This window comes from Bacillus rossius, chromosome 1 (assembly GCF_032445375.1).
Source record: "Bacillus rossius redtenbacheri isolate Brsri chromosome 1, Brsri_v3, whole genome shotgun sequence".
NCBI lineage: Eukaryota > Metazoa > Arthropoda > Insecta > Phasmatodea > Bacillidae > Bacillus > Bacillus rossius.
In genome coordinates, this window is record NC_086330.1 from 80739601 (window position 1) to 80759101 (window position 19501).

General features: G+C 37.7%; 1 long non-coding RNA gene across 4 annotated transcripts in view; it reads right to left on the minus strand.

Moving 5' to 3' along the window:
• Positions 1 to 1332: 1332 nt before the first annotated feature.
• LOC134538482 (uncharacterized) overlaps positions 1333 to 19501 on the minus strand; it is a 40537-nt gene continuing 22368 nt past the window's right edge. For all 4 annotated transcript variants that reach the window (XR_010076154.1, XR_010076155.1, XR_010076153.1 and 1 more), the window contains one exon: positions 1333 to 6396. This is a non-coding gene — a long non-coding RNA (uncharacterized LOC134538482). The remainder of the gene's footprint in view (positions 6397 to 19501) is intronic.

A 19501-nucleotide genomic window follows, 5' to 3' on the forward strand; every position in this document is an offset into this window, starting at 1 on the left:
CGTGTTTTCAAATGTGAGTGTTTTGAGTACAGGCTTCCTGTCGACAGAGAAAGTTCATCATGTATCGTTGTGACGGACACCTGCCTGCTGATATCTACCAAGACAGGCGTAATCTGTGTTGGGGTACCCGTCGTGCGACCACGTGGATTTCGAAGAAGGAACTACGAGCTGAGTGCCCCCATCGACTGGCAACTCATTTCGTCTACCGTCATACGACCTGCTGTCGCTGCAAGGCGAATAACCAATTATAATGTTGCCGCGCACTCAGGCAGTGATTGATTACATACTGTAAAGACTTCACCAATTATTCATCATTAATAATTTACCTTTTCACTTGTTACAAAAGTTTTATAAATAGCATTACACCATATGTTTCATAAAGTAATTCATTTTTGGATATGATGTTACTGTTTTGATATTCTTAATGTTTTTAAATAACATTTTTACTGTTTTTCAAATTAAATTGAGGCTGAATGGTTAGCCCTCTTTTATGGTTGTTTGAAGTGGCCTACTTGTTTTGCAATTCAAGTTATTGAAATGGAGTAATGTTTCGCCTTAATGCTTTGTGTTTTTGTATGGCCAGTTTGCAGTTCCAGTTTTGGTTCAGTTTGCTCAGTATTTTGGTACTTTTAATTGATTTAAAATTCCCTCTTTAAAGACATATGCCAGGGCTCTTTGTAATGTGAGCATTTCATTATAATTGTTTGTTTATTTGTTCACAGAGCCCCTGTACTTGTACCCTCAGAACTATTAAGACTTCAAGGCATTTATTTTGAAAATTTTGAGCGAGTATATTTTTGCGTTATGTCAAATAAATATTGTCATCTCGTACACCACTTGTAAATTTCTTAAGTACTTGGTCGCCCGTCTCTTCCAATGTGTGTATCAAGTACTTTATTTCCGATATACACCACCTTATGGCAGGCGCCATCTACACTGACTTAAAGAAATGCTCAAATCCCCAATTACAGAGCATAAATCCTACACGGGGAATAAAGAGATTTCAATTACAGTAAGTACGTACACAAGTAAAAAGATTTTTATTGTACATTCATGCATTAAAGTAAAAAGTTACACATGGTAATTAACTTATCTAGTTGTTACTGATAAATAGCAAATACCAAAATCTCGTACATGTTTATGATGTGAATTAACTATTAGTATTTGGATTGTTAGTTATTAAGTATTATTTCCTAAACAAGTAAATGGTTAGATTATAAATTATTATATCATCTTTCTACAGTTATATATTTATATAGATATCAAACAAAACATCTATAAAGAAAAATTACTTAAAACAGGGATAGTTTTAGGAGTTAGAATGCTAGCAAGTGTACTGGACAAACATTTTTTCAATAAATAATTTTATTGAAAGAGTGATACTAGTAATGGCACGAGTGAAATAACACCACATAAACAATAGTATGTGTGTAGCATCGTCAGAACTGAGTGTTGAAAAACAAAATGTGGTATGTTGGACCATGTGAGGCATCAAACAAGATGTGACGAGAGTAGCATTCCGCTGCGTGCTACCTTCTGCTGTGGCTGAGATGTCAACAACAACACAAGCAGCAGAGTTCGGAACGGCTGGCTTAGGCATCTGCTACCGTGCCACCGGACGACCACCAGTTGTAGTAACAGGCGCTACTTGACCGACAACTTCAGAGATGTACGCGGAAGAGTCTCTGTGTTCTACGATGCATCAAAGCTTGGGGATAAGTGTGTTCGACGTATCATAGAAGATTCAGGTCTCAAAGAGAGTGAATGTATGTAATGTTTATGTACTCTCTGACCTATTAATTAATGGATTCTAGTGTTATATTCTTCATGTGATCTATGTTCTTTTATTAAAAGTTTATTTGTTATTAGTTAAAGCACATGTATCACATTTTTACGTCCTATGTGGGGAGAAATGGGTTTGCAAGGAATAGCCCAATTAAGTTATATTACTGTTTTATTGAATACTAATATTTACATTAATAATAAATAATTGTACTTAAATGTGTCCGATCTCAAATCAATGGCACTTAAAAATGTTTATTCTCAAGTCACTCAATGTCTGTCAAGTTCCGCAGTTCGCACTCCTCATTGGAGCTAGACTCAACCGTGGTTCGCACCTTACTCTGCACCTGTTCACAAACAGTCTTGCGCCACTCAGTCGCTGCACTCTCACGATCCAGTCGAACTCCACGTTGCGCTACTTTCAGGGGGGGCTTTCACCTTCTTCGCAGATGTCACACTTCCCTTCGCTCTGAATCCACTCGGAACTCGGCACTTACGCAGCACTCCACGGACCTCTCATCGCACTCGCGCCACTCACCATCGTTGGACTCTCGCGGGACTCTCGCCGCACTCCTCGCAGAACTCGTCACCAAAAACTGTCGTGTAGACTGGCATCGCTGCTTAAGTACCTGAGCGCCCTTCTCGAACTGACGAGAGTGGTTGTGACAAGTCGCGTCATCCCGGGCCGACCCGAAGCCCAAACATTCCAGAAGGGCATCGTTTATTCTCACTACTCCGCACTGCGGCCCTCGGAATTCCCAAGGTCGCTCAGTAATAGATCACAGCACCGAGGCAGGACGATGAGCAGGGCGATGAGGTGGCGACGACCATTGTAATCTGGCCAGGTGCGCGTGGCATGCCTTACGTCAGTGGACCGCATGTGACTCGGCTCCAGTGGCCTTGTAGGGCCACCAGCCAGCTCCTAACATGGCACCGTGGTGTGGTCTCTCGCATTCATAACAATATTTTTAAAAAATGGAAGCAGTGAGAATAACAACACAAAAAAATATATACCTCTCATGATAAAATATTTAGGGTTAATATGCTTTTGGTGAAACAACAGATGTACTAATTTAACAGTGACTGTTTTGAAGCAGCATTCTGTAAAAATAAAGAAGATTTTTTTTTGTGACAAAATAAAATTTAGTGTTTTATTTTTACTCTGTCATAGACAAAATTATGGTTCTTTGCAATGTTAGTTTTGTATGGAGGAAGGGTAATATGTTATTTAAAATCAGGGTGTATATGGAGAGTTTTACGAATAAAATAACATGGTAGTCTAAATTTTGTTAATAAAGTAAAAATGTTTGAATAAAATCTTTTAACAATTGTGTGGTAAAAGTTTGTGTGTTAATGTGGCTACAGGGCTGAAGATATGCATGTGTTGTCAAAAAATGAAGATAAATATCTAGCATTGCAGGACAGTGCCTTCCCCAATTTTTCTTTAAGTTTTTATGAATAATATGTTTTAACAGTAATACAGTATGTAAGTTGTTTAAATAATTTTCAGGCATCATAACCTAACTGTGGTACATGTGGTAAATCATTGAAACTTACAATTGATCTTTTCAAATAACTTTGATGATAATATTTTACCATTTATAATTGTTTTCCAGGTTAATATTTATGTTTATTTATGTTTTATGAATGTACTCTCTCAAATAATTACTGTTTATAATATTTGTGTATTGTTTAAGCCTATTTTCTTTATTATGAAACAGCCATATAACTGTAAATTTACCGAATTCTACCTAAATAATTACGTTTTTATATGTTTTAAAATGGTTTTTAAGCTTTAAATATTTTGTTTGTATGCGTAAATGCACTGTAACGTATTTTTCTTTTGTAATTTTGTCTGTGGGATGATGCAATCATGAGAGCCAGTTGCGTGGCAGTTAGAGTGAGAAAGAAAGGCGTGCGTCAACACAGTGACGCTGAGGTGATAAAACGATAATGATGCATCCGGTGTAAGGCAGAGACAGAGCAACTAACGTGAGAAGATATTTTGGGAGTCCCCGATTTTGATGTGGATTTGAAAAGAGACAGATCAAGGGAAGTCCCGGGTTATGTGTGTACAGGGTTTTTTCATGTATTGTAATTTGTTCTGTGATTGGCTGGTGTTGGAGGGAGTGTTTGATACTGTGCTGTGATTGGCCGAAAGTTACGTCATGGTGCAATCCTTGGTCTCTCCTGAGACCAGTGTGTCGTTTTGGTTTTTTAGTCTTCTACTGAACAGTGACCGAGGAGGTGAGTAGTTGAGTAGGTGGCTCAAAACATTATATTATAAAGGTTTAAGAGTCATTTTCGCGGCTGTGGTCCAGGCGTCACCGGTTTATAATCAACCTTATTTTCGTTTTTATTGGACATAAATTAGAATTTAGTGACTACAGTCGTTGGTAATCGCCTAAAATATGACTTAGTAAAATTCGTCATTGTTTCCGAGGACATTGTCCTTCGGCATTGTACCGAAAAGTTGAGTGCAACTGTGGGACTTAACTTTGAACTGTTTTTAACATTCAATTTTCGGCCAGTCAGGGTGTGATTCAAATTAATGAAACTTATTCGTTGTAAGGAAAATACTGTTTCAACTTGTAAATGTTGTGGTCGCAAGATGGCGGCAAATGTCTCGTGAATTCGTAAGGTATAAATAAACCGTAAAAAACATTTTTGTGTACGAGAGACATCATTGCAATTCAACAATGCCCATAAATAATATTCTGCTCATATTAAAAAGAGCTAGACCTGGCAAATTAAAAAAAAAAAAAACTACATTATTATCACGAAGATTTTCCATGACTTTTCCCAGATTTGAATTAAATCCCCTGACCTTTCCTGACCATTTCCAACTTTCCCGACGCTTCCATGATTTTTCTTGACTTTCCAGACTGTGAACACCCTGCAAGCAAACACATACGGCATTTCATTCAACAAATAGTTCAGTAATGTGATGTGAGTAGCTTTAAAGGTTAAACTGTCAAGGAAATGCCAGTGTTTTGTCACTGAGAAGATTATTGGATTGGCAATATTTTCCACATTGCCAAGTAATGTAACATTTAAATGTTTGGATAAAATGGTACATTGAAGTCTTACACACTGTTTTAAAATGCAAATCCATTAAAAAAAAATCTTGACATTTCATCGGAAGATGTTTCACAAATTTCACTATCAGACTCTGTAAATACCAAGTGAACCATTTCAAGACCATTCAGTAAAGTTTTTTTTTTTTCATAACATAGGGTTATTTTTTTTTGAATAAAAAGTATAATAAAAAATTACAAAACAAATCTAGTCTTCACATATATCTGCTGATTTCTATGTCAGAGATAATTTTCATGTGACTTAAGCTTCGGCCACACAGAAAGCTACGCTATGTTCGCTATGTTCGCTATGTCCGCTATGTTTGCTGCGCGAGGTGGCCACACAGAAAAGTGCAGTTTGCGATGTCGGCGAGGTGCATGCCGTGGGATTCGAGTGATGATTTCGATGAGGATGATATTCTGTTGGCTCTCACAGTATGCAAACGAAAAAAAAAATGGGTTCATGAATTGAATCTCAAAAGAAATGAATTTGGTGAATTTCATCATTTAATGTAGCAGTTGCATGCGGACGAGGCCAAATTTATTGAATACTTTAGAATAAATACAACTCAGTTTGATAGCATATTATTGCTAATCAAGAATAAAATTGATAAAAAGAATTTAAATTACAGAAAAAGCATTGGAGCAGAAGAACGTTTAGCAGTTTGCTTGAGGTAAGTAAACAATGAATTCATTACGATATAATTCTTTAGCGATTAATATCAACACGTTAAGTAAAAGGAATAGTATGAATAAAAATTTTAAATCAATATTATTCCATAAATACCCAGCATGAGGGTACACTGCAATATACACACATATTTTTAAGGATTAACTCATAGGGGAAATGTTACTAATATTTATAGCAGATAACCAATTTAACAAAGTTGAAATAATTATAAGTCGGCTTCTGTTTCATAGTTTGGTGACAGTGGTATTTCCACATGGAAAGCAGGTGAAGGTGTTGATGTCTGTGGAAGTAATAAGTAAGGCGATGGTGTTTAAACCACATTAAAAGATGAAGAGGAATCGGAAACTTGAAGTTCATGTTCCATTTCGGCACTTACGACAACATTCATCACTTCTTTTTTGATTTTGAGCTGCACAGGTTGAGGGAGGCACTTGGTACTTTCACAAACACTCACAAAGAAGTAATCTATATCGCCCAGTTGCTTTTTGTTTTCTTTTTTGTTTTGCATCATGTAGGAAAGTACCTTATCCACATCTCGTTTCACGTCAGTGCTGACTCTCTTCCTCTTAGGTCGAGTATCATTTGATATTTCTTCAACCTGGCATTCAAGGTGTTCATTCACATCTGGGCTGGCCGGTATTTCCTGGGCCTCTTGAGAAGTGCATTGCAAATCAACATTGGAATGTGTTTCTCTCCCTAATACATTTGGTTGGAGGAAAGACATCTGCTGGTCAAACTTCCACACTTTCATGGTTTTTGCCCCATCACCACTCTTACTTTTCCTTCTTAGCAATGCTTGACGATAGCTGTCTTGCAGTCTCTTCCATTCTACTTTCAGATCTGCCACTGCAACAAACAATAGCACATACATACCATTTATTATCTACTGGTCGTCACTTATATTACTAAATAAGCTATATTATGTTTGAAATAAAAAAGTGTGAGAAACTTGTACACAAATTATTTTTATTTTTTGTTTTATTTTTCAGATACTTAGCCACTGGAAATTCATTTAAATCCATGGCTTTCTCATTTCGCATGGGCAGATCTACAGTTTCCGATATTATTAGCGAAGTTTGTGCAGCCTTGTGGGAAACCCTTCAACCTATCGTTATGCCCGAGCCAAATGAAGAGATTTGGAGAGCTTCTGCAGCAGTTTTCAGAGAGAGGTGGAATTTTCCCCACTGTGTTGCGGCGATTGATGGAAAACATGTAGGAGTTAAGGCCCCTGCGATGACGGGTTCACAGTTTTTTAACTATAAGAAGTTTTATTCCATTGTTCTCTTGGCTCTAGTTGATGGAAATTACAGATTTATTACTGTAGACATAGGACAGTATGGGAGGTTCAGTGATGCAAATGTGTTTGCCAACAGTAGTATTGGAATTCGCTTATCAAGCAACACTATTGGCCTGCCTCCTGACGAGAACATTCTAGGAAACCCTTTGCCCTATGTCATAGTTGGTGACGAAGCTTTTCTCCTAAAACGTTATCTCATGAGACCTTTCCCCAGAAGTGGCCGAGGTCTCAGCGATGCTGCTAAAGTTTTTAACTACAGACTTTCTAGGGTAAGAAACACAGTTGAAAATGTGTTTGGTATTCTTGCCAACACATGGAGAGTGTATCACAGTCCTCTGGAATGCAGTACTGAACTTGCAGTAGCAATTATCAAGGCTACAATTGTTTTGCACAATTATTTACGACAGAAAAACACTGCAACCAACAGTCACTGTAAACCTTACGAAGAGCACACTCAAGTAGTATGTGATCTTGTGCAACTAAATGCTACAAGTGCTACAAATTCTACGAAGGAGGCTTTGTCGGTTTGGAATTCGTTCATGGAGTACTTTGGTACCGACGAAGGGCGAGTTCATTGGCAAGATAATGCTGTAAATTGTGCAGCTTAAATAATTGTAACATATTGTGACTCCAATTATTGTTTTGTCATTTTTTAATTTTAAAGCATTGTTTAGTTTTTAAATTTAAAAATGTATTTTGAATTGTTAATAATTATTCACACAATGTAAAAACCTCAATTGTATAAAAAATTTGCAATATTACAGTCAATTTTATATATGTGCAAATTTAATTTGATCATTAACTGAATAACTAATAAATTGCAATTACACCTAACCTGGTTTATTAACCTCTTGGAAATCAAATCCCAGGCATTATCACGCATGTCCTGCTTTCTATAATCTTCTATTGATCTGTTCCATAATAATGGATAGTTTCTTACTTCTTCAATAAAATTTTCTGTTGACATTATACTAATAATGTAAACACTGAAGTGGGTACCTACAGCACAATTTTGCGCGAAAATATGTTTTTGTTTATCTGCGCATGCACGAAGTCAGCGACGTTTTAGAAAAATTGCCAAGAACCAAACACCTGGCGACGTCGCCAACATAGCGCACATAACGAACATAGCGAACACAGTTTTGTGTGGCCAGTGGCACCTGAAATGCAGCTGGCTATATTGTGATCGCATAGCGAACATCGCGAACATAGCGAGCATAGCGCTCTGTGTGGCCGTAGCTTTAAGTGGACAGCCTCCAACTTTTTACATTAATGTGAGACTATAAACTTAAGTTATGTGTCAAAAAACAAAATGCAAGCTAGCAAGAGACAACTGTAATATAAAGTTTTGTAACGTCAGCACTGTTTACTTTTTATTTCAGGACTTTTGTGAGACTTTCATGACCAAAAACTTCATTTTTAATTTTAATGTGACTTTAGTAATTTTTTTGGTACCTTGTAAACACCTTGACAACAGATACATCCTCCAGGCCAATAAACTTCATTGAAACACATTTAAATAACTTCATTGGTATTATATATGTTTAAACAAGAAACAACTTATTTTCTTCTAGTCTGTAATGTCATGTTGAGTTTATAATATTTTTCAATTTTTTCTCTCTCCAGGTTTTTACTGAGTAAAAAATTAAAAAAAAAATCCTGTCTTTTCTTCCATAGCTCAATATTGTTTCAATTTTGCCAATAATACATGAAAAGCCAAATCAAGGGATGGCTTTGCTATCATGTGTCTTAAGTTTTTATGTTTTAATAGCACTTAATTTAAGTGATTTCAAGATTAAAATGTACAAATATGAAACTCTTCAATAAGTCATAATACAGAAATGAATCAGAAGGACTCATTTCACAAGTAACATTGCAAACAGAATTGCCTTGAGACAATTAAATATTAAAGAATAAGCTCTTTTAAGTAGGAAAATGATAAAAATATTTTTATATGTATTTGACAAACCTAGTTTGAAAAGCATTGCACTTAACCTTAACTGTAATTGTCAACATCTGATAAAAGAGAAATTATTGGGATTAACTACAGTAAACTCCCGGTATACCGTGCCCCGATAGATCGCGGAATCGGGTATATCGCGGGTCAAACCATGTCCCCCAATCAGAAATGAATAATAATAATAATAATAACACAGTAGAACCTCGTTAATTCGTGATGGTCGGGAACGAGATAATCACGGATTACCGAATTTCACGGTCTAGCGATTAAAAGCCCGGAAGGTCTTGTCAAGCTTCTCAGACACCGGCGTGCAGCTGGGTAGGCCAAGGTCATGTGACGTAACATCTACCGAGGCTTACTGCGCCTTGGCAGCAGATGGATAAAAAATAGTAAACTCTCCATTATTCGTGTTAATTGGGACCCCGCCGATGCCCGGATAATTAAAATCATGTAAAAAAAAAAGTAATAAACCCGGATAATCCGTTCACGGTAAGGACCGTCTTCGAATTAGTCTCGGCTTAAAAAAATACGGCACTGCCTAGCCATTAGTTCACGGTCATTTACAACAGCGGAAGAGAGAAAGATAAGATCGTGCTGACCTTGCACCCCCCCTCTCCACCATCGTCCAGCCGAATGCCAGCCAGACACGTCACTCGCCAGGCGCCTGCCGTGCGTTGGCGGGTGGAAACAAACAAAGGGAGACGGGAAGCAGAAGTCAAGACATCCCCCTCAAGTTTAAAGAGTGACAAATGTGACAGGTGAAAGGGGGACGACACAAAGGGTCGGTACAAACAGCGTTGCAGAGTTTGGCGGCCCACGCGAAGGCTTGCAGTGTTTGCCGGCCGCCGGCCCGCGTGACGTTAATTTTAAGCGCTGACAATTTTTACTTCTCTTTTTTTTATGCACTTTTAAATCGTCCCGGATTATCCGGTTCTCGAATTAGCGCGTCACGGATTAACGAGTTTCTACTGTAATAATAATGGAATAAATGGTTGACAGCCGATTAGGATAATTTTGCGTTGTAACTCACAAACTAAGCATCGGGCAGAAAAAAGCCTAGGCGTAGAAAATGTCCGCAGTGAAATTCTAAACAAGATATCTCCGTACATTATTCCTCTATCTTGTAGTGTTTTCAAATTATGGTCCAATCCAGTCCAGTGTTATTTTCTGAAACACTAGTTCTTAACATTTTTTTTAACCCACAAATAAAGCATCGGACAGGGGACCCGATAAAGCCCACCGTCTAGCGACATCATCCAGCGTGACTCGGCTGGGGATTGATTTTGGATAGGTTTGGTTGACGGCCAGCGCTGGGAGGGGAGAGGCGAGCCGAGAATATGCGACCAAGACACCCGGGTAGACGGGAGGAGTGGAATATAAGCGCCAGTGATGAGAGGGGCGATTAAGACGAAAGGGGGGAAGTCTGGTGACCTTGAGTAGTTCACTCATTTCCGTCTGCACACTTCTCGTGGTCACGTGTGTTGACAAGCGGAGACATATAAATGTTTTGTTACAACTTGAACCTACAGACGTAATATTATTCGTTGTATTATACACGTTCATCTTTTTACTTTTGTATAATGTTTTAACATTAAATAGTAAAGTAAATCAGCTAGCGTATTTTTAATCTTTGCCGAGGAATTCCCAGTGGTCCAATACTTACGTGAACCATACTGTACCACTTTTGCCGTGAGGTAGTAAACAAGCCCCGGAAATGTTTATGTGTAGCGGCCTCCCGACCTTTAACCAGAGGCTGGGGAATATAACACTTGCCGATCCGAGCCACACACACTCAGCAACTCGACACAGCGTTTGATGGAATAAGTAAAGACAACGTTTAACAGACTTTTTAATACGGCGCCACTTATTGCGCTAAAATTATTTTGGCGCAATTTTTGTATCCCACATGTGACCATTTATAATTTACTGTAAGCATGGATAACAAAGTTTAACTAACCACTTTACACGATAGACGATTCTTTATTTTATATTGTACGAATGCTAGAATCGTTTTTCACGTATCTGCTGCATACTTCTGCAAAAGACACGCTATCTGTAAGTACGTAAATCTAGAATTTTTATTTTGTCAATCAAACTCGGTACTTTGCGATTCATATTCGGTTTGAAGTATTACTATGGCCTTTCTATTTAGAAGACTTTGACCACAGAATCGTGTGTAACCGCACACACTGCACTTACTTTGTTACGGACACTCAGACGAAGCAGATACTGTGGCTGACACCACGAGACTGGCAGCAGCTTGTGTGCCGCACGTGTGTATGGCGGCGTGTGGCGCGCTCGTAGGCCGTGCGACAAACTGTGCGCGGCGTGCGGAAAAATAAAAAATAAAATTCAACATTTAATATTTATCTTTAAAATTTATTATTTTTTTTTCACCCGCGTTTAGTGAAAACTGCGGATGCAAAGTTCGCACAATGGCGGGCCGTCTATTCTGTGCGTGCTTGCCGACCTATTAGAACACAGGCGGTGTTTTGACCTTGGTCACATCGAAACATCGCGGTTATGCAACAACGCGGGTAAAAGTTATGTCCCCCGACAACCGCGTTAAATAGGGAGTGTACTGTATATCTCGGGCAGATCCATTTTTATCAAAAGTCTGCATTCAAGTCACAAGGTTATATTAGTTTATTTATTTATTTTAATTTGTCACATGCCCACCAACAGTTGGGGAAATTATACAATGGACACACACAAAAATACATAGGACCATGTAGTCACTGCAAGTATGTGGGCACTGCTTTCGACAGGCACCACCTAAAGGAAAGCAACGCAACAGATAAGCACAACTGTAATTGGCCAACATACGCAAGCAGCCATTGCCACACACCTGCAGAGACCACAACAGACAAAACAAACACTAAGTTAATGAAGATCATAATATAACGAGAAAACAAACACAATTACACATACAAGTGCCTATAATGCTTAAGGTAACACAGAAGCAATACACAACCACATTAACATTAAATTTACTATTCATATGGATATTAAAATGTATAGGTACATGAAGTCAGGGCCTCATTTATGCATAAGCCTATTGGCCCACACAAAAAAAATGTTGGAAAATTTGAATTTTAAATAGACTAAAAAAAAGTGTGTGTTTAATAGTGCGGCGCGGGCTCTCATATAATTATAAAATATTTTGATGCAGTTGTATTGTTATCTGCTAATTTGGCTGAGTGAAGAGCTGTTATGAGCTGAATATCAATTGCTTAATGTGGTCTACAAACTGAAGAGGCAACGGAGAAAGAGTGCTGTCAGAAACTTTAAATAGATCATAAGCACTCTTTCGATTTGTTGAAATGCATGGATAAATAATTTGGATTGTTCTTTTAACATTTCATTATTGCGTTTTTGGTGATTGTAAACATATTTTATTATCTTTTTTTTTTTAATATGTGGACCCACAGTTCAATATTGTTATCAAAACATTTTCATAACAACAAAGTAAACATATCACTGCGATAAGTAATTTTTTATGTGCAATTTTATCTTACAGACTGATATAAAATACAAACTAATAGCCATAAAAAGAAAGAGGAATCGACTACACAAATATTTTAAACATTCAATTTGATATTCGCTTCACATCAAAAAACTAGTATTTACACAGGCCTATTAAGCATTAGCGAAAAAGAAATAACGATGCTCCTCTAGGAACCTTGGCAGAATTTGATGCAGTGGCACTGTGTTAAGGGCTTAAATGTAGCCCTACTGGGCTACTGGTGTTTTAAAGACCTTCAGGGGTAAAAATGGTGCTGACAATTTGCTCAATATACCGTTTTCCATAAAAGGCATATTGTTAATAATTCTAATAAGTCTTCCAGAACTGAGATGTAATATCAAGACATATGTATTGTACCATACTTGGTCTGGAGTTTAGCCACTTAGAATGGAGATGGATTGAGTTTATCAGTGGCATAGCGACAGTGGAGCGAGTGGAGCAGTCGCTCCAGGGCAGAAGGCTCTGGGGGGCGGAACTTCTTGGAGAAAATAGTTGTAATTATTACAAATATTGGATATATTTAAAATTAAAGTTGGCTCTTCATCAATCAGGTTTCTCTTTTATAAACTAAATATTATAAATTAAATAATTGTGATAAAGTATAATATTTGTAGCTGAATCCCCACCAAAAGGTTTGTCAAGGTCTGGATGTAAACTGAGCCACGTCGCCACGCTGCCGTCTGGCGGCGTATCGGCGCATGCGCACTAGACTTTTGCTACTGCGCATCTCATCTGTTGGGTTTTCACTCGTTCAACGAACTACAAGTTAGTGCTCAGTCTTGTGTAGTGAGTGGCTAGTGAGTCATCGGTGTCGCGCGATTTTGTGATCTTTGCGATTGCTTTGCTGTTATTTTATTTGATCTAATATAAACAGTACGTGCAATTTAGTTTTAAACCGCGGTTACATGGGTAAGTAATATTGTGATAGAGGGTAATAATTCGTTATATTTCCATTTTACAATGTCAAAGAAGTGTAGTGGTGCAGAATACCGCAAACGAAGGAAAGAGGAAGAAAGTGCAGAACTAATTGAACTGAAAAAAAACAAGAAAGTTATCATGTTATTTTTCGAAAACAAGTGAGGCGTTAAATAAACAACAGTTTTCCGGAGATAATGAAGAAGTAACACAGACTGAGACATCGGCTACTTCACACGTTCCCCCTGTTCCCAGCACCAGCTCAGAGTGCGAGTCTGTGGTTGTTCAAGGGCCCAGTGGCACAGTTGAGATTGCAAATGAAAAGATAGAGTGTGAACAGATTGCTGAAAAACGAGATGTCAAAGAGATTATTTCATGTGATAAAGGAAACTTTGAAGAAACTCTCACATCCAGGGCTCTATTTTAGCGCGTGTCCGCCTGCCCGGGACAGGCAAAATCTCGTCCGGGCAGGCAAAATAAAAAAGGCAACTGTCCGGTGGACAGGTGCAACTTGTGACGCCGAGGTTATTCGCACGCACTAATGCAGCAGAGGTGATTAATAACATTTATGCGACCGCAACCGCAAATAAAACGTCTTTGACAATATCTATAAATAAACAATAATGGCTGCTCTTTTGTGACGGACGACTCTGGCTATTGTATACCGCGGGGAAAAAAAGTAGGTTATGTACAAACCGTGCTGAAATCTTCTGATTCATAATTCTTAAAATCTTACCTTCACGTCATGATTCACGTAACATAGTCGTATTCGTATGCTAGAGATGCAAAACGTCTCACACCGATGATGTTTGTTTTTGTTGCCATGTTTTAATATTAATTTCGTTGCAGTGCAGCCAACAATTACGTAATTTACCGTTGTATACTTTCAAAATATAATTTTTTAAATTTATTGTCTTTATAAATCGCGACTTTACTAATTCCTTGTTCTACTTTAACATAGTTTGTTAACAGAAAAGCGTTTTCGCGTGGTTAACATTTCATGGCGTACTCCAGATGCAGCTGACAGTGGCCGCAGTGACTGCGACTGCTTGAAAATTCGCCTGTCAACTTTTGCATCAAAAAATAAACATTACTTGTTTACAGAGGACACTAATCTTTTACAGTTTATCTTGTCACAGCGATTGTTTAAGTATTTAATTAACTGCATTACACAATGTGGAAATTCATTACTGGTGCTTCAAAACCACCAGAAAAGAAAAGAAAAACGGATGAGGACAAGTCAGAATATAATGTTAAATATGACAAAATCGCCCGGTCCCGTACCTTTTTAACGTCTTGGTGTTCCGAGTTTCTTTGGCTTCGTTACGACACAGAAACAAAACAAATGTTTTGCAAAGTCTGCGAAACACATTCAAAATGATCTGGATCAGTTTTTCTTACGGGCTGCTCAAGTTTTCGCAAGGAAAACCTAACGTCGCATGCTACAAGCAGTGCCCACAACAAGTCTCAAGATATGGAAGATGCAATACTGACAAAACTTGGACAATCCAAAGCAGAGATTACCTTACAAAGTATTCAAAAGGATGTTTTCACTAAACTGGAAATACTGTTTCGTACGTCTCATGCCCTGGCTTAACATGGGCGACCTTTCACAGACTTTGTTTGGCAGTGTATACTTGACACAAAGAAAGGCCTGGATGTTGGTAATACTTACCGCACTGACAAGAAGTGCAAAGAATTTCTGGGTTCCATTGCAGAAATAGAACGCCAGGAATGGAAAATAACTTAAGAAGTGCACCATATATTTCAGTAATGTGTGATGAGTCTACAGACAGTGCTGTACAAGAACAGGTCATTGTTTATGTAAGGTTTGCTGTTAAAGGGGTAATACATTGTAAGTTTGTAGGTGTTAAATATGTAGAAAGGCCTAATGCAGCCCTGATTTATGACTACATATTGTGTGTTTTAAATGAGTATTGTGGTTTCACCATTTCAGATTTAAAGCTGCATTTGGTAGGCTTTGCAAGTGATGGTGCAGCAGTGATGCGAGGATTGCATAATGGAGTTAGTACCAAATTGAAGCAATCAATTCAGCCAAATTTGGTTGCTATACATTGTCTAGCACACCGTCTTGAACTCGCATTGAAGGCTGCACTTTCTGAAACACCATTGAATCTCAAAGTGGAAAATTTCTTGAAGAAATTATATGCATTCTTCCACCACAGTCCAGTGCACCGAGCGATCTTGAAAAAATATTGTGAAACTCTGAGAATCAAGTTCTACGTACCTACCAGAGTTGGAGGCACTCGTTGGGTTTCTCACACCAAACGAGCCTTGACAAATGTGCTCAAGATTGTTCCTGCACTTATCCTCACTGCAGAAAATTTACGCCAGGAATCAACGTGTAATGCATCAACTGCTGGTTCATGCAAATTTATTGAAGATGCACTGAACAATTTGGAATTTTTTCAGTATATTCACTTCTTTTGCGATGTAACCTCCATTTTGAGTTACTTTTCACAACTTTTGCAACATCCTTATTTGACTGTAGCAGAAATACAAAAGTCACTGTGTGATACTATCACCATGTTGCAGAAGCTCTGTGACAAAGATGGCTTTCATCTCCGTGCATGCAACAAATTAATTGAAGATGAAGCTAAGCAGTTGAAAGGAGCTCCTTTGCAGACACTCAAGAAAACAGCTGCTATAAATGCAATTGTTGAAAATTTAGAATCTCGCCTTGGAGATAAGAAAACTGGACTCTGTGAATTACTGACTGCTACAAATTTGTGTAGTTTTAAAACGTGGCCTACAAGCATTCAGCCAGAGTTTGGTGACACTTGCATCGTTAGGTTGATACACTTTTTTTCTCCCTTCCTTGTGAATAATGGAGTAAAGTGTGAAATGATTGAGTTGGAATGGACAAGTCTAAAGACCACAGTTTACCAGCTGTATAATCCAGTAACCAAAGCAAATTGGAGTGATATCAATCTCAAATACCACACTGAGTATGAAAATGTACTCTCTCTCATTGATCTTGTGCTATCCCTGCCAGCTCACACTGCAGATTGTGAGCGAGGGTTCTTGCTCATGAAGTCTATAAAGACAGACTGGCGAAACTGTCTAAATGATGATACACTGTCTGCCCTCATGCGTGTTCAAATACAGTCACCTTCTGAAAGTGAATTTGATCCAGCACCAGCAATAAATCTCTGGTATCATAATGTTCAGAGAAAACGTCGACCCTTTCAGCCTCCTTATCGAAGATGTTCAAGACAGAATCAGCCAAGTAATTCGTGCAGTGACTCGTCTGAAAATGATGATTAAATAAGGATGTTAAGTGTTTGATAAAAATAGGTGCAAAATATAGCAAAAATCCTTTTTTCTCACTTTTTCAGCGACTTTGAAATTTTTTTATTTGGGTAAAACAGCGGACAGGCAAATTGGATGGCGGACAGGCAAATTTTCGATTACACCTGTCCGTTGGGCAGGTTAAAATATTCCTTAAAATCTAGCCCTGCTCACATCTGAACAAAATAGGTTAATAATAAAGTTAGGTCCTCACCAGCCAAAAGGTCCATTTCCGAAAGACCAAGACGGTAGAAATAAAAATAGGGGGTTTGATGAGAAATGGTATTTTCAGAAAAATAAAAACCACCAATTAAAAGTAAAACGTAGCTGGTTATGCTATTCAAACGTCCTAAATGTTTGCTACTGTCAACCTTGCTGGCTTTTTGATATGTCTTGTAGTGAAGTAGGGTTTACCAAAGGTATGTCCGATTGGGCACATTTAGGACGAAACATAACAAACCATGAACAATCACAGTCACGCAATTTCAAGTGAAATATACTTTCGCTGGCAAATGGGTCTGACTGTTGACTGTGAAAATCTAGAAGAGGTTAAAAAAAGCTACTGATTATTGGAGGAAAGTGCTAAAACACGTTGTAGACGTAATTATAACTTTAGCTACTAGTGACTTGCCTCTGAGAGATCATAGGGTGTCAGTTGACGATACTGTATCCAACGGAAATTTCTTTGAAATAATTCACATGTTGGCAAGATATGACCAAGTCCTAGCAGACTTAATAAAACAACCCAAATGAAGTGTCAACTACCTCAGTCCTCAAATTCAAAATGAATTGATCAGTCTCCGTGCCAACGAAATAAGAAAACAAATAAGGACGAAATTCAGGAAAGCCCCTTTGTAACTTTAATTTTTGACACAACTCAAGACATTGCAAATATGGACCAGTTAAGCATAGTGTTTCGCTATGTGATAATCAAAACTGACGATGAAGAAAAGCCAGTAAAATTGGTAATAGAAGAAGCTTTTTGTGGATTTACTGAGGTAGAAAGCCAAAATTCAGAATATTTGGAAAAAAACTGTACTAAGTACAATTGAAGGATTCTCGGATGTTTCTAAAGTTCGAGGTCAAGGATAGGACGGAGCCGCAAATATGAGCGGTGTTTATTCAGGCCTTCAAGCAAGAATCAAAGAAATAAATCAGTCAGCAAAATACGTGCACTGTTGTGCTCATGCACTTAACCTGGTAATTATTGTGTAACAAGTATTCCTGAGATCAGAAACTTTTTCGACAATGTTCAAAAACTCTATGTATTTTTCAAAGCCATATCAAAATGGACGTTGTTGAGAAAATCAGCGATGTTAGATAAAAATCTGAAAAAGGTGTGCCCAACTAGATGGTCTTTGAGAAATCAAGCCATCGACGCTCTTCGTAGTGGTTATTTTGATATTATGGAAATACTTGGATGGTAAAGGCCAAGAAGAAATGGACCAAGCGAAGTGACTTTTAAAATATTTTGATTAATTTCCTACAGTAATTTTGATTTTGATAGAAAGTGTTGTACTAGAATCAATTGACATTATCTCCAAAAAACTGCAAAGTGTTGAAGAAGATATAGAATATGCAAGCAAGATGTTATCAAATCTCAAAACAAAAATCAGTAAACTCAGAAAAGGGGGGCAAACCATAAAAAATGATGCAACTGAACTTTGCTTAAAATGGAATGTTCCGCCCCACTTTCCCGTCTCAAGAATAAGAAGGAAGAAAAGAATGTTTGATGAAGTTCAGGTTGATGACTTAACTATAGTTGAAGAGAAGCATTACAGAGGTTACAGGTTACAGAGTGTTTTATCGTGGTCAGTGAAATCTGTTTAACTTGTAAGTGCTTGAGGCCCTCATTTTTAAAGGACTCAAATGATAAACAAATAGTATTAGAATCTTGCAAAGTTTTAGTACAAAACTACCCAGATGATCTCTTTTACAACCTAGGCCCACAGGCTGTTAGATTTAAAACTTGTTTTTTAAGTCACATTGAAGAAATGAAAAGCGTTAGGGACTTAGCGGATACTATAATAGTGCGTGCACAAGTTAGTTCCAGCTTTCCTGATATGGTCAATGCATGCTTAATTTTTTGACAATACCTGTTGCAACTGCAAGTGCAGAGAGGTCATTTTCAAAACTGAAAATCATTGAGAACTATCTAAGAAGCACAATGTCGCAAGAGCGGTTAAGCTCCTTATCAACAATCTCTATTGAACGTGCTAGAGCCAGAACCATTGACTTAGATGACGCCATAACACAGTTTGCAAGTGCCAAGTCACGAAAGAAGCTTCACTAAAAACCCTTTAAATTGTTAAGCAAGCCTCATATAAAGTATGTTTTATTTTGTTTATAGTGTAAAAAATCTTATGTTTGACTTTTGGATTAGCTCTTTTACAATGTAAAATGCTTTGCTTTTTGACGTGACAACGTCTAATAAATCGATGAACGCCGGCTGCACGCACAAAAAAGTGTCCTGTTATGCTGTCCCCCGTTACGCTCATTGTACACTTGCGCCGCATCTATCTCTCTTCCACTTGATTGGAACAACCATCGATTTGACTTTTTCGAGGCACATTAAACTTGAAACACTCCCATTCGTTTCATACTTTTCCTATCATCGTCCTATCCTTAACAGAATAACACAGATTGGAAGAAGTTAAATAGCAAACATGTATAAAAGTTATAGTTAAAATAATCTCTTTGTTAAAGTAATAAACATATTTGAATTAATGAGTACAAATAAAAGTAAATTTATCAATTAAATTGTAAATTTCATTTCACTCCTTCTTTGTATCCATACAAAATAGTGATAACTCAATAAAAATGATTCAATTTTATTCATAAAAGTATGCAATCATTTCATCAATGTTTTTTATAACGTTGTCACAAACTATCGTCCGTAAACCGACTTTACAGACAACCCATTTTTTTTAATCATTAGGTA